Raw genomic sequence first — 13902 nt, forward strand, 5'->3', positions numbered from 1 at the left:
GTGTGTAGGCTATAATTAAAGACATACTTCAATGTCAATCTCAGCTCTTTTAAAAATACACTTTTACTTCAGAAAAAGTAAATGTTTTTTCTCTATAAACCAATCTGTAATTGCTGATTTGCATTGTGGCCAATGGAATGGGTGGAGTAAAATCTCATTAACACCCCGTATTATCCAGTCCCCAATGAAATTACACCATTTATACAATGGGTGGATCTAGTCCTGGATGCTGATAGGTTAAAACTGTGTTCCAGTCAATGTCTATTTCACAAATGACCACTGGCTAAAGCTATGATGTTGAAATGCCTACTTACAGTTCCATCTCACTGTGCAATCCACCGTCCCATCAAGTCCAGCCGGGCAATTTATAAAATTGATCTCCACTGTAAAAAAGCATCTAGACATTATCTCCCCTTGCTTTTGGCTCACATTTGGTTTTCTACAACAGAGATTTGCATAAACCTTGCAAACAGTGACACGAGAGCAAATGTTCTATGCCAATGATGCAAAATCGCCCATTATTGCTCTTTGTTATGGATGTATCCAAGTAAATGGTACTAGAAAACAGCTTAAACTCAAGCAAATGCAGCAACATTTCTGTTATGCTGGGTGGACTGTTTGATGCGACTGTGTTAACCATCGTTGGCTAGCGAACAAGCAAGGTGTAAGAGTACTCCCAACCCCACCTCTTATGGAATGAAAAATAGTTTTTTCTCTATAAGCCAATATGTAATTAATATACAGTGTATTGCATTGACGGAAATGGAACAGGTTGATTAAAAGCCTAGCAACACTACATGTTATTAGGTCCCCCATAAAATACACAAATGATATATTTTTCTCTACAGCCCAATATTGTGAACATTTGAATATGAATGTGTAGATTGATATGTATAGCGTATATTGATGTGCATTGATACATATACAGGGCTAATACATTTTAAAAAACAGTCTGAACATTGTATTTTTCAATAGTGGTCTTACATTTGGCCCTTTAAAACAAAAACATAAATTCCTTCTTGCAAGAGCGCAGACAGTCTCGGATCATTTATGCATTTGCTTATGACCACTATAACATGGCCTTTGATTACAATTTAATATATTTTTGTATGTGTTATTAACGTTGCAGTTTTGAAATTTGAGCTTTTATTTCGAGGGTTTCCTCATTACCATACTAAGTGACGCCCTCATTTGTGCTGCAGGCAGAATAGTAGTCCGGACAAGGCACAAAACAGCATCGGGACTGAAAAGGTAAGTCGGCTACCTACAAACTTGATAAATAGCCCAAATTATAAACTGGAAGGATTTACATCAAAATACATATTTAGCGCACGATTTAACATGGACATAAACAGTCTGCAATTGCGTGTAAGTGCACGCTCGTCCTGTGATAAATTGAGAGTGACGTTCACCGCATAGGATTCCTTGCAAGAATCCAATGTGCTGCCTTGCAAGAGAGGATGCTCTGCACCGTATCCACAGCACATTGGACTTCGACTCTGTTATCTAACTGGCTCACTTTTTGAATAGGAATGCAGGCACATAGCCATAGCCACACACTGTATATTGTAGCCACATTGCTTGCTACTACCAAGTAGTCAATCTACATGCACGATGTGCTAGCCTTGATACGGATCATCTCCAACGGTGTTTACCAGTTGAACAGGACAGGAGTGATTCACGGATACATTCCGGACCTTTTAGATTTCTTGCAAGCAATGTTGATTTATTTGAACTTAGAAAGCTATAGCTAAAATCAATTCAATATGCTACTTGCTGTTATGAACACATAATAATCAAGATGCATGGAAATACATACACTCTAAAAACAAAAGGTTCCAGGAGTATCCTTTAGGGGTTCTTCAAATTGAAACTGTGGGGGAGCCCCTATGAGTTATTTCAAATAACCCCTTTTAATGGATCTTCAAATAACCTTTTGAATAACCTTTTGTGGTAATAATAATTAATAATGAATAATAATAATATATTATTAATAATAATAATACGCATAACAATTTTAACACGATATTTGAGTTGTTAGTGTTTATTATGATTTTAGTGACAAAGGAGAATAAAAACAATCCTAAAATGATGCACACTCCCAGCAGAGCCCCAAGTCCAATGGGTATATCCTCTGGCGTGTTGATGTTAATGTGTTGATGTTCTCCGCGTCCATAGACAGAATTATTTTAGAGTGCATGGTGATCGAACAGGTTTCCTGTGAATCCCCCAAAAAGTGTTATACAGATTATTAACAAAACATGCACACAGCAGTATTCATACCTTTGGTTTTTGTGGTAAATGTGAATGAAAAAAACTGTTTTGATAATGGTTTTCATAAACATACCTTGTCCATAATGTAGAGGCCTATGGGATTTTCATTGAAGAGGTAAGGGAGGAGGATGGTGCTAGGTGGCTAACATTAGCTAGGTGTTAAGGTTAGCTAGGTGTTAAGGTTAGGAGTTAGGTTTGAATTTTTTTCTATTATTATTTTACCCCTTTTTCTCCCCAATTCCATGGTATCCAATTGGTAGTTACAGTCCTGTTCCATCGCTGCAACTTCCGTACAGGCTCAGGAGAGGCGAAGGTCGAGAGCCGTGTGTCCTCTGAAACACAACCCAGCCAAGCCGCACTGCTTCTTGACACAACGCCTGCTTAACCCGGAAGCCAGCCGCACCAATGTGTCAGAGGAAGCACCATACACCTGGCAACCGTGTCAACGTGCATTACCATACACCTGGCAACCGTGTCAGCGTGCATTGCACCTGGCCCGCCACAGGAGTCGCTAGTGGGGCGGCAGCGTAGCCTAGTGGTTAGAGCGTTGGACTAGTAACCGGAAGGTTGCGAGTTCAAACCCCCGAGCTGACAAGGTACAAATCTGTCGTTCTGCCCCTGAACAGGCAGTTAACCCACTGTTCCCAGGCCGTCATTGAAAATAAGAATATGTTCTTAACTGACTTGCCTGGTTAAATAAAGGTAAAAAAATATATATATATAAAAAAATAATAAAGTGTGCGATGGGACAGGAGCACTGGTGCGGCTGGCTTCCCGGACGACGCTGGGTCAATTGTGCGCTGCCCCATGGGCCTCCCGGTCGCGGCCGGCTATGACAGAGCCTGGACTCGAACCAGGTTCTATAGTGCTTTAAACCACTGCGCCACTCGGGAGGCCCCAGGAGTTAGGTTAAAGGGTTAAGGGAAGGGTTAGCTAACATGCTAATTCGTTGCAAAGTAGCTAAAAAGTAGTAAGTATTTGCAAAGTTGCTAATTAGCAAATATGCAAAAGTTGTCCATGATGAGATTCAAACACTAGACGTTTGCGTCATACGCCCGACAAACCATTCTACTTTTGTTTGTGTAGCCACACCAAAAATAACATATCATACTAATTTGATTCAGAGAGGTTGGATTAAATGCGAAAGACACAATTCAGCTGAATGCATTCAGTTGTGCAACTGACTAGGTTCCTTTCCTAATTTGAGTGTCCCGGATTTACTTTTATTATGTTACCTCTAGTCGATGAGACCAGGCTGAGTTGAGCGGTTTTTACACCGTGGAATAGTTTAGGCTGCATAAAGTTTAGAGCAAGGTGCAAAAGTAGACACTTGACAAAATGATGAATTTAAAAAATATGATAATTTACTGACATTCAAATTCTCATGTCTTGTTGCAATATGGAGGAATAGAGATAATATAGCCTATACTTGTGTGGCTACGATGTCCTGTGGGTGGGGGAAATATAGACCCTTTTATGTGTCACCTATTGGGGGATAATCTGCCCTTGTCTACTGTAGGCTGCTCTTCACTTTCTCTTAACAGAGCTCTGTCATTGAGAAAGTACGTTCATTAACATGCAGCTTTTCTGTCGTTTCATCCATTTTCATCCATTTTCAGTTGCATGTTATTGAATATCATTTCAATGACATGTATTCTGGGTAGGACTGTGGGAGATGCTGTATGTGTGATGTGGGTGTGAACATTCACCCCAGTAACATGCTCTTCCCCAGTACCCAAATTGATGTGTGTGGCACATTTATAATCAATCATTGGATTTTCTATATTATTCAGCACAGGCAGTGTTTTCTTACATAACATGATTGTAAATCTATTTTAAGCCCCCACTCTGACTAGACTCTGCTGTGTTTTCTGCTGAGGGAGAGAAAAAAACAGGATTTTATCATTTCATCTATGATAGGTGGGAACGTATATAAACAGTCTGGAGAGAGATCTGAGGGATATACAGGTGTGGGATCTTAATTTGATCACCCTGTTGCAGGAATTTCGAAACGTATAGCATATTTGAGGTTTAAAAAGGCTTCTGAAATGTCTACTTGGAAATTTCAGACTTGATTTTCCCTTATGAAAAAAGTATCAACCTCAACAAAAATGTCCATTAATTATAATCCACATAATAATTCACATTTCCTGTTGCTGCAGGATTATTTGTCTGATGTAGCAAACTGGCTCAAATTAAGATTCCTACATCAGTAGCTAGGCTGACTGGTTGTGAATTGCTGATCTGTTACAACTCAAGATCTGCAGAAGTTAGACAAACACAGAGAGACTTGGGGTAGAGAAGGAGAGAGAGTTTTTCTATGCTCACCACCAAAATGTAAAACACCAGACAGTTTTTTTCCTTCCTTTGCCTTAAGTGCTTATCCCATGTGAACGCAGCATAATGAACGAAATCGTGCAGACATGCATATCTTCGTAATACTCCTCTCAACATGTAACATAATGCATCACATAACAAATTAAAAAATAAAATAAATAACACAAGCTCTGTAAAGTATGGAGAGAGAGGGGGTGATTAGATTAGTGCATTCTTTGATATCTCTGACCTGCCCCTTCAGCTCTCTCTCTCTCTCTCCCCCCCTTTCTCTAGCAGAGATTAGCTGTGAAAATTAAATGTGAGTCTTGGCCTGCATGCCAAATTAGGCCATGGATTGTTATGTAAAATTTGGAGATGAATAACTTAACATACTGATGGGGTGTTCCCATGCATTCTTTTAGAGAAAGGGTGGGCAGGAGTGTTTGTGGCTTGTTTTGGTAGGTGGTATAGCGTGCTTGAAAGTTGCAGGTGCAGCTGTTGAACTTTTATTAAAGTTGTTGCTGGAGGGGCCAACACAAAGCCAGGGCAGACTATAATGTTCATTTCAAGGAGTTGAAAATAAAAATATTATTCAAAGCGGTTAGGCCAAGCCTATGCTCTGGGGAGGAAGGTCCCATATGAACAAATACTATAATATACTATGCTATAAATACTATAGCATTCATTGTAGTGTTTTTGCTGACTTTACTGTAGTGTTAACGGTAGTATTGTCACGTTCTGACCTTAGTTATTTTATTATGTTTTGTTTTAGTTTGGTCAGGGCGTGAGTTGGCTGGGTTGTCTATGTTCGTTTTTTCTATGATGTGATTTGCGTTTTTTGCCTGGTATGTTTCTCAATCAGAGGCAGGTGTCGTTAGTTGTCTCTGATTGAGAATCATACTTAGGTAGCCTTTTTTCACCTGTGTTTCGTGGGTGATTATTTTCTGTTCTGTGTTTTGTATTTCACCGTTAAGGACTGTTTCGTTCTCATTGTTTTTGTTTTGTGTTATGAACACTTACCACGCTGCGCATTGGTCCTCCGATCCTTCTGAGGAGGACGTGAATCGTCACAAGTATTTACTGTAGTATACTGTATTATTTACAGTTAACTATAGTATAAATACTGTAGTAAAATAAAACTATAGTATATACTATAGTAATTACTATAGTGTTTTTGCAGATTGCACTATGACATCAATGTAGTAATTACTATAGCATTTTTGTTGTATTATTTTATTTGACATAGACGTGGAGGGTTTCTCATTTGGGAAACTTATGTGAAAAATACTAAAGAAGCGGATGTTCCGTGAACTTTTAGTAGGTAGGATAGTTTAGAGTTTCTGCTCTTTTATATAACCTGTGGAGAACAAAATATAGTCTATACTTGGCTGGTAAGTTTCTTACTTATGGGCAAATTGCGACATGGGGGAGGGGAGTGGGCAGGGTATATGCAAATGAAATATTGTAGTCTTTACTATAGTTTAAAAAAGTGTAGTGTTTTTGTGGACTGTAGTGTTTTTGCAGACATTACTGTAGTATTTACTACAATGTTTTTTTGTGGATAATACTGCAGTATTTACTGTAGTCTTCTACAATATACTACATAATTATATAGTAAGTACACACATGATCAAGGGATATTACAGTGTGTAGTACAGTATTCTAAAGTATGCTACAGTTTAATATAGAATTCTATTGTGCTGTACAATTCTATAGTAAACTGTAGTATTTTTTCCTGTGTGGTGCCTCTTATGTTTGTGATTAGAGGATTGTGCCTACTTGTTTTATAACATGCTACTTTTTTAGGGAAAAAAACAAACAGATTTTGCTTTAATTATGAAAATGCTATTCATAACATTTTCATACTCAGTCTAGGTAGTTAGATCACTACTCAGACTGAGCTTTGCGTGTCTAGATTCAGCTCCAATGCTCTCCCCTCTATTAAACAGGACCTCAGTGACCTCCTTCATCAGGCAGGCCCGTCCTGGCAGACAGCTTTCTGTGCAAACTCAGATAAGCAGGAGAGAACACCCAATGTTGCGATGTGCTATCTACACCTATTTATAATACAAACAAGCCTGAGAACAGTGGATTAAAAAGCATCATCTCTGTGAACGTCGGCCGGCGATGCAAAAGCAGTAGTGCAAAACAGTACTGCCTCTCTTTTTGAAACTTAGAACACTCAGCATCTCCTTTGGTTTAGGATCTGTTGTATTTCTCCCATTAAAGTCCCACAAGTTATTTCATTGGAATTCTTTGGTCTAACAGATGTGAAATATGTGGCCACCCTTTTCAATTTGTCATATAAGTGAGGATGGGTAGAAACGGGGGTAAATTCAATTCCTTTCCCAGCGGGAGGCTAGCGATGCACCTCTCTATAGCTACTGCTGCTCGGTCTACTGATCACCTGTTCCTACTGCGTCATGCTCCCATTAGACCCTCTGTGGCGGAGCGAACCAATGCCTGACACATCCATGAACAGGGAGCCAAGTTCCCTCCCCTCCCTCGTCCTGCACTCTATGCCCAGGCCTGCTTATTTCCACCAACAGCAGCGGCCGTATGTTTTCTATCAGCTGTAATCTTTGCTGCAGAAATGGAACACGGCGAAGCATGATTTCTGAGAGGGGAAGTGCCAGAAATGAGAGTTGTTGTTAAACAGGAGTTATGCAGGCAGGTTTTCAGATGGGAATGGAGAGTGTAATACAGATGTAGCCTCTGGCTCAGTCACCATGTAATGCCTAATGCATTGAATCTGTGTGTAAGCAGTTAAGCTGAGGCAGTCTAGACTGGCCATTATGTAATAAGCTAGTCCCACCCAATGATGTATATATAAACCATGGTTTGCTGATGCTGTTGGCACATGAGAGGCTTTGAAGTCACATTGGTACTCCCCAGAAGGAGCGGAAGGAATGGAATTCTACAGTTTTTCAATCAAATGTTTCAAGGACAAAATTCAGTGTATTTTAGTAATACATTTGTTGAAGTGACGACAGTAATATTTAAAAAAAATATAGATGTACTTTAAGGAACTGTTTAAAAGTCATTTTAATGTTCAGTTAACATAAAATAATGTATATGTATGGATTAAGGTGGCTGTAAAATAGATTAATATATTATATAGATTAATATACTTGCATTTCCATATCTTCCAACATCTTATTTACAATGGGGGAGTACCAAAATGGCTCTGCATTGGCTTCAATCCAGCGCCATCCAGTGTTTATTCACATCATTGGTCTCACCACCTCATCCATTACCCTTTCACTTGTTCATTAAACTCTTTCTGATCTGTTGTTGTAACTTGTTTGGGTGGGATGCAGAGTGATTCCGTTTTCATTATTTAAGTATCTGCATTATTGAGAGGTCAGTCCACCTGAGCACAGGAGTCAGCACTGACATCACTGTTAAATGGATTCAGAAGAAGCTTGTTCTGCCAAATGCCTTGCCACAGCTGTTTTGTGTATGTGGAGGGAGGGAGAGGAGGGGTGCATTTAATGTTCAATGTTGCACAGGGAATGGAGGGGTGGATGCCCTCAGGCACTTGGGCTTGTGTCTCAGGCTTTTGTCTGTTTCCAGGTCACTGAACCATGCCCTCACAGGCTACAACACAGCTCCAGACGGATCTCATCAGTGGACCATTGGCCATTTCTACTCATATCTACGTTAATTAATGGAGACAAAATTACACCTAGGTTCAGTAATAGTGCCCTCAACAATCAACCAGATTACATTATGTCCGCGACTCCCCGGGGATAATGACCATTTGATGATATGCAACACATAAAATCAGTAAAATAGGGGGCCTCCCAAGTGGCGCAGCGGTTTAAGGCACAGCATCACAGTGATAGAGGTGTCACTACAGACCCGGGTTTGATCCCAGGCTGTGTCGCAGCCGGCCGCCACCGGGAGACCCATGAGTCGGCACACAATTGGCCCAGCGTCGTCCGGGTTAGGGGAGGGTTTGGCCGGCTGGCATGTCTTTGTCCCATCATACTCTAGTGACTCCTTGTGGTGGGCTGGGCGCATGTATGCTGACCTCGGTCGTCAGCTGGTGTGTTTCCTCTGACACATTGGTGTGGCTGGCATCCGGGTTAAGCTAGCAGTGTGTCAAGAAGCAGTGCGACTTGGTGGTGTTGTGTTTCAGAGGACACATGGCTTTTGACAATCGCCTCTCCTGAGTCCATTAAGGGACAATTTGGATAAAAAAGTAATAAAACTGTAAAATAATTACATCAGTTATGCATAGGCTTATTTATCACGTGCCTGAAGTGCGGAGAATATGGTGGTTTATGGCTAATAGTTAGTGAGACTGGCTCGTATGTCACATCACTGTTTAGAAGGATTGTTTTGTTTGGACCTATACAATTAGCCTTAATCACACTGCTGTTAAACATGTACTAATGTCAGCTGTCCTCTCAGTGTTAGAACAGGCAGAATGGATTAGGGCTACAGCACAACACATTACAGGTTTGAGATTTACAAAATGACAGGCAAAATGTAAGACTATTTTTTATATTTTTTTTTACCCCACTCGCTTTTCGTGTGTGCTCTTCTTGTAGGAAGCAATCAAATCAAACTTTATTTGTCACCTGCGCCGAATACAAGTGTAGTCCTTACCGTGAAATGCTTACTTGCAAGCCGTTAACCAACAGTGCAGTTCAAGAAGAGTTAACAAAATGTTCACCAAATAAACTAAAGTAAAAAATAATAAAAATGAACACAATAAAATAACACTCCCCCATTGGTGACTACAAATGATCTATATCTGGGATAATAACTCAGTAACTAGCAAAGGATATGAACAAATCTGCACACATGGCTACATGCAGCTCTCGCTTTCTCAAAACAAGCACATCTACTCATGACCGCTCATGCTGTAAGCATGGTCCACATCAAAGTGAATGGCACAGATCCTTATGGCAATGGTCTATTTGCATATGGCTGTAGGCCTACTGCAGCTCTGATTGGTTATGCCACACTGGTCTGTGTAGAGTAGGATACAAATGGCTGTGAGACATAGGTTTAATTCTGGACACATGAAAAGTGGAATGTATATGGAGGATACGGGGCAACAGAAGACAAACAGCAGAAGGGCTAAGGATCTTGGAGATGGGGAAAGGGCCGATAAAATGGGGGGACAGTTTGCTGGACTCTACCCGGCGGGGCAGACCCCGAATGGACAGCTATACCCTCTTCCCAAGACGGTAGCGGGGAGCAGGGATCCGGTGGTGGTCTGCCTTTCGTCGGTACCTGGAGGTGGTCTTGAGAAGAGCGGCCCGGGCTCTCTTCCAGGTACGGCGACAGCAATGGATAAACACCTGGGAAGAAGGTTTGCTGACCTCTGCTTCTTTCTCCGGGAAGATTTGGGGCCGACAACCTAGGGAACACGAGAACTGGGGACTGCGATCGGAGACCATGTCGACTGGCAGTCCTTGGATCCGTAAGACATGCTGCACCATGAGCTGGACCATCTCCTTAGCTGGGGGCAATTTAGTAAGGGGAATAAAATGGGCAGCTTTGGAAAATTGGTCCGACGGTGGGACGCCCGTGACACAGTCCTAGGATATATGGGACCAAGGGCGGTGAGGGACAGGAATTGGTTGAAGGAGGCCAGCAGTAGCTTGCCGCAGAGTCTTGTTCTGCGCACACACAGTACAGGTGGCAACGAGTGAGACATCAGGAACCATGATGGGCCACCAAAACCATTGTCGGATGAAATTCAAGGTCCGAATCCAAGGTCCGTGGCCAGGATGACAGTTGAGTCTTGAGGAATGCACCCATTCCAGAACAGAAGCAAGGGCAGAGTCTGGGACAAAATCCGGTTAGCTGGGTGTCGTACTCCCACATCGTAGTTCCTCTCGGCAGGGTTAAGGCGATGGGGAAGGAAGGCGTAGGGATGCAGAGCGTTGGGACAGGACAGCCCCACTTCGACGTCCGAGGCGTCAACCTATAATATAATAATAATAATATATGCCATTTAGCAGACGCTTTTATCCAAAGCGACTTACAGTCATGTGTGCATACATTCTACGTATGGGTGGTCCCGGGGATCGAACCCACTACCCTGGCGTTACAAGCGCCATGCTCTACCAACTGAGCTACAGACACCACGAACTGACTGGATGGGTCCGGATGGATTAAGATGGGGCTGTAGTGAATAGCTGCTTGAGGTCAGAGAATGCCTGGACAGCTGCTGGAGACCATATGAACGGCACCTTGGGAGAGGGGGGAATCAAGGGTGCTGTAACCTCAGATGAAATGACGGTAGAAATTGGCAAACCCCAGCAACCGCTGCAGGTACACTCTGGACGTGGGTTGAGGCCAATCCAACACTGCCCTCACCTTGTCACGGTCCATCTGAACACTCCCTGCAGCGATGACGCATCCTAGGAAGGAGATGGTGGTGCGATGGAACTTGCACTTCTTCGCCTTCATGAACAGCTGGTTCTCCAGGAGATGCTGGAGGACGTGCTCTTGAGCTGAATGGGCATAGATGGGGATGTCGTCAAGGTAGACAAACAAAAATCGGTTCAACATGTCTCTGAGCAAATCATTGACCCGGGCCTGGAACACTGCAGGAGCGTTGGTCAGTCAGAACAGAATCACCAGGTACTCGTAGTGCCCACTAGTCGTGTTAACTGCTAGTCGTGTTAAAGGCAGTTTTCCACTCATCCCCTTCCCGTATCCGAACCAGATGTTAGGCGTTTCCTGAAGGTCCAACTTGGAGAAGATGGTTGCCCCCTGGAGAGGCTCGAAGCTGAGAAGATGAGTTGTAGCGGGTAACATTTTTTAACTGTAATGTCATTGAGAACCCGATAGTCGATACACGGACGCAGGGTCTTGTCCTTCTTCTCCACAAAGAACAACCCTGTGCTGGCAGGGAAGGAAGATGGATGCATAAACCCAGCAGTGAGAGAGTCCTCAATATACCCTTCTATCGCTTTGGTCTCCGGACCCAACAGGAAATAAAGTCATCCCCGAGGAGGTGTAGTACCCGGGTGAAGGTTGATGGTGCAGTCATAGGGCCGATGCGGAGGAAGCGAGGTGGCACGGGCCTTGCTGATAAACTCCCGGAGGTCCAGGTATTCCGCGGAACGGCAGAGATGTTCAGGGCTTCTCCCAAGTCCACAGGAAGACGTCCCAGGGCAGGCAGTGCCAACTTCAGGCAATACGCATGGCAAAACGGTCTCCAACCCAGGATAGAACCAGTATCCCAGTCGATCAGAGGATTGTGTCTCTGGAGCCAGGAGAACCCCAAAACCACGGGTGCACGAGGGGATTCAATGGGCAGGAACTGCATACTCTCACTGTGATTGCCCGACACTCTCAGGTTAATGGGAAACGAAGTGTGGGTGACTCTGCCAATAGAGCACCCATCCAACACTCTGATGTCCATGGGAACGGAGAGGGGTTGTGTGGGGATTTCCAGCTCCGACACCAGGGTAGTGTCCATAAAGCTCTTGTTGGCCCCAGAGTCAATGAGCACCCGAAGAGATTTTGACCGGTCACCCCCAACATGGAGAGGGATACGAGCAATGGAGGATAGGAAACTCCCCGTACGGCTCAACAGAGTACTCATACCTACTTGATGAGCCTGGGTTTTTAAGGGCAGGTAGCTAAGAAATATTCCGTAGAGAATCCGTGAAGGAACATGTCGAACAATGCTTCTGAGTTCCAGGCACTCTCAGCCGCCAATGTGCGAAAATCCATGGTGTAGTCTGCCACACTACGAGTGTCTCGACGAAGCTGGAGCAGCTTACGAGCAGCCTCTCTCCCGGACAACGAAGAATCAAACACCTTCCGTACTTCCGCCACGAATTGTTGCTCCCACACCGCCGTAGCCCAGGCGAGTGCCCTCCCGGACATCAGCGTTATGAGGTACGCTATCCTCGAGTGGTCGGAGGGGAACAAAGAAGGCTGCAGAGAAAGCCCTGGCAGGTTCCAGAATCTCCAGCGTAGTGCTCCGGAGGAGGTAAGCGGGGTTCTCGGGACACTAGGGTAGGCTGGGAAGAAACGCCGCTGGTGGAGGGTTTGCTGAGAATCTGGGGGATTACTGGTGTGGCCTGCTGCCCAGTAGGGAATTGCTCCAGCAATGTATCGAACATCTGGTTATGGCATTCTGCCAGAGTATGGTCCCTCCATAAGGCATTGCTGAAATTCCTTGTGTCTTCCAATGGTGGCTCCTTGCTGGGAGACAGCATTGTGGGGCTGGACTGAGTCTGCTGGGTCAGTCATGGCCAGTTCGTACTATCACGACTCGGGATATGACCCAGATGCAGACACAGGAGGCAGATAGTACAATTCTCAGATGATTTATTGTAAACACAGGGCAGGCAAAGGGGAGGTCGAGGACAAGCCGGGGTTCGTGATCAAGTCTGAGTCAGGCAGGTACATGGAAGGCAGGCTCGGGTCAGGGCAGGCAGAGGTTTGTAATTAGGTCAGAGTCAGGCAGGTACAGGACGACGGGCAGGGTGGGGGTCAGGGCAGGCAGAATAGTCAGAACCTGGAAAACTAGGAAACAGAACTTGGAGAAAATGAAAGACGGGACTCGAGCAGGTCGGATCTAGAATTCAAATAATGTCACGGGTCTCGTCGGAACTGATATTATTGTCACGGGTCTCGGGTATGTATTATTTTAACTGACTTGTCCTGAAGGGCCTGTACAGATCCAAACACGACTGCTGCAGTAGAGAGAGGCAGAGACATTTTATAATTTATGCTGCTGCTCTTACTTTTCACCAAAGTGGAATGTAGCGTGTGTAGCTTGATGTTGGCCAGTCATCAAAGCAGCAATAGGCTACAGTCATAGAGCCTCTAACCATGTGTGGCAAAAGTTGAGATACACTATATGTACAAAACTAAGTGGACATCCCCTTCAAATTAGTAGATTCGGCTATTTCAGTTACACCCGTTGCTGACAGGTGTATAAAATTGTGCACACAGCCACGCAATCTCCATAGACAAACACCGGCAGTAGAATGTTCTTAATGAAGAGCCTTGCGAATTTCAACTTGGCACCGTCATAGAATGCCACCTTTCCAACAAGTCAGTTGGTCAAATTTCTGCCCTGCTAGAGCGGGTCAACTGTAAGTCAAATCAAATGTATTGGTCACATACACATATTTAGCAGATGTTATTGCGGGTGTAGCGAAATGCTTGTGTTCCTAGCTCCAACAGTGCAGTAGTATCTAACAATTCACAACAATACACACATCTAAAAGTAAAAGAATGGAATTAAGAAATATACAAATATTAGGATGATCAATGTCTGAGTGGCATTGACTAAATTTACATTTACATTTAAGTCATTTA

The 13902-nt window shown here is 43.6% G+C and overlaps 1 protein-coding gene across 1 annotated transcript in view; it reads left to right on the plus strand.

The window, feature by feature from the left end:
* Positions 1-1184: 1184 nt before the first annotated feature.
* The window catches only part of LOC118400926 (inactive ubiquitin carboxyl-terminal hydrolase 54-like), a 120615-nt gene continuing 107897 nt past the window's right edge, over positions 1185-13902 (plus strand). The window contains exon 1 of the mRNA XM_052477298.1: positions 1185-1251. The gene's annotated coding sequence lies outside the window, so the exon portion shown is untranslated. The remainder of the gene's footprint in view (positions 1252-13902) is intronic.

This window comes from Oncorhynchus keta, chromosome 2, assembly GCF_023373465.1.
Source record: "Oncorhynchus keta strain PuntledgeMale-10-30-2019 chromosome 2, Oket_V2, whole genome shotgun sequence".
Classification (NCBI taxonomy): domain Eukaryota; kingdom Metazoa; phylum Chordata; class Actinopteri; order Salmoniformes; family Salmonidae; genus Oncorhynchus; species Oncorhynchus keta.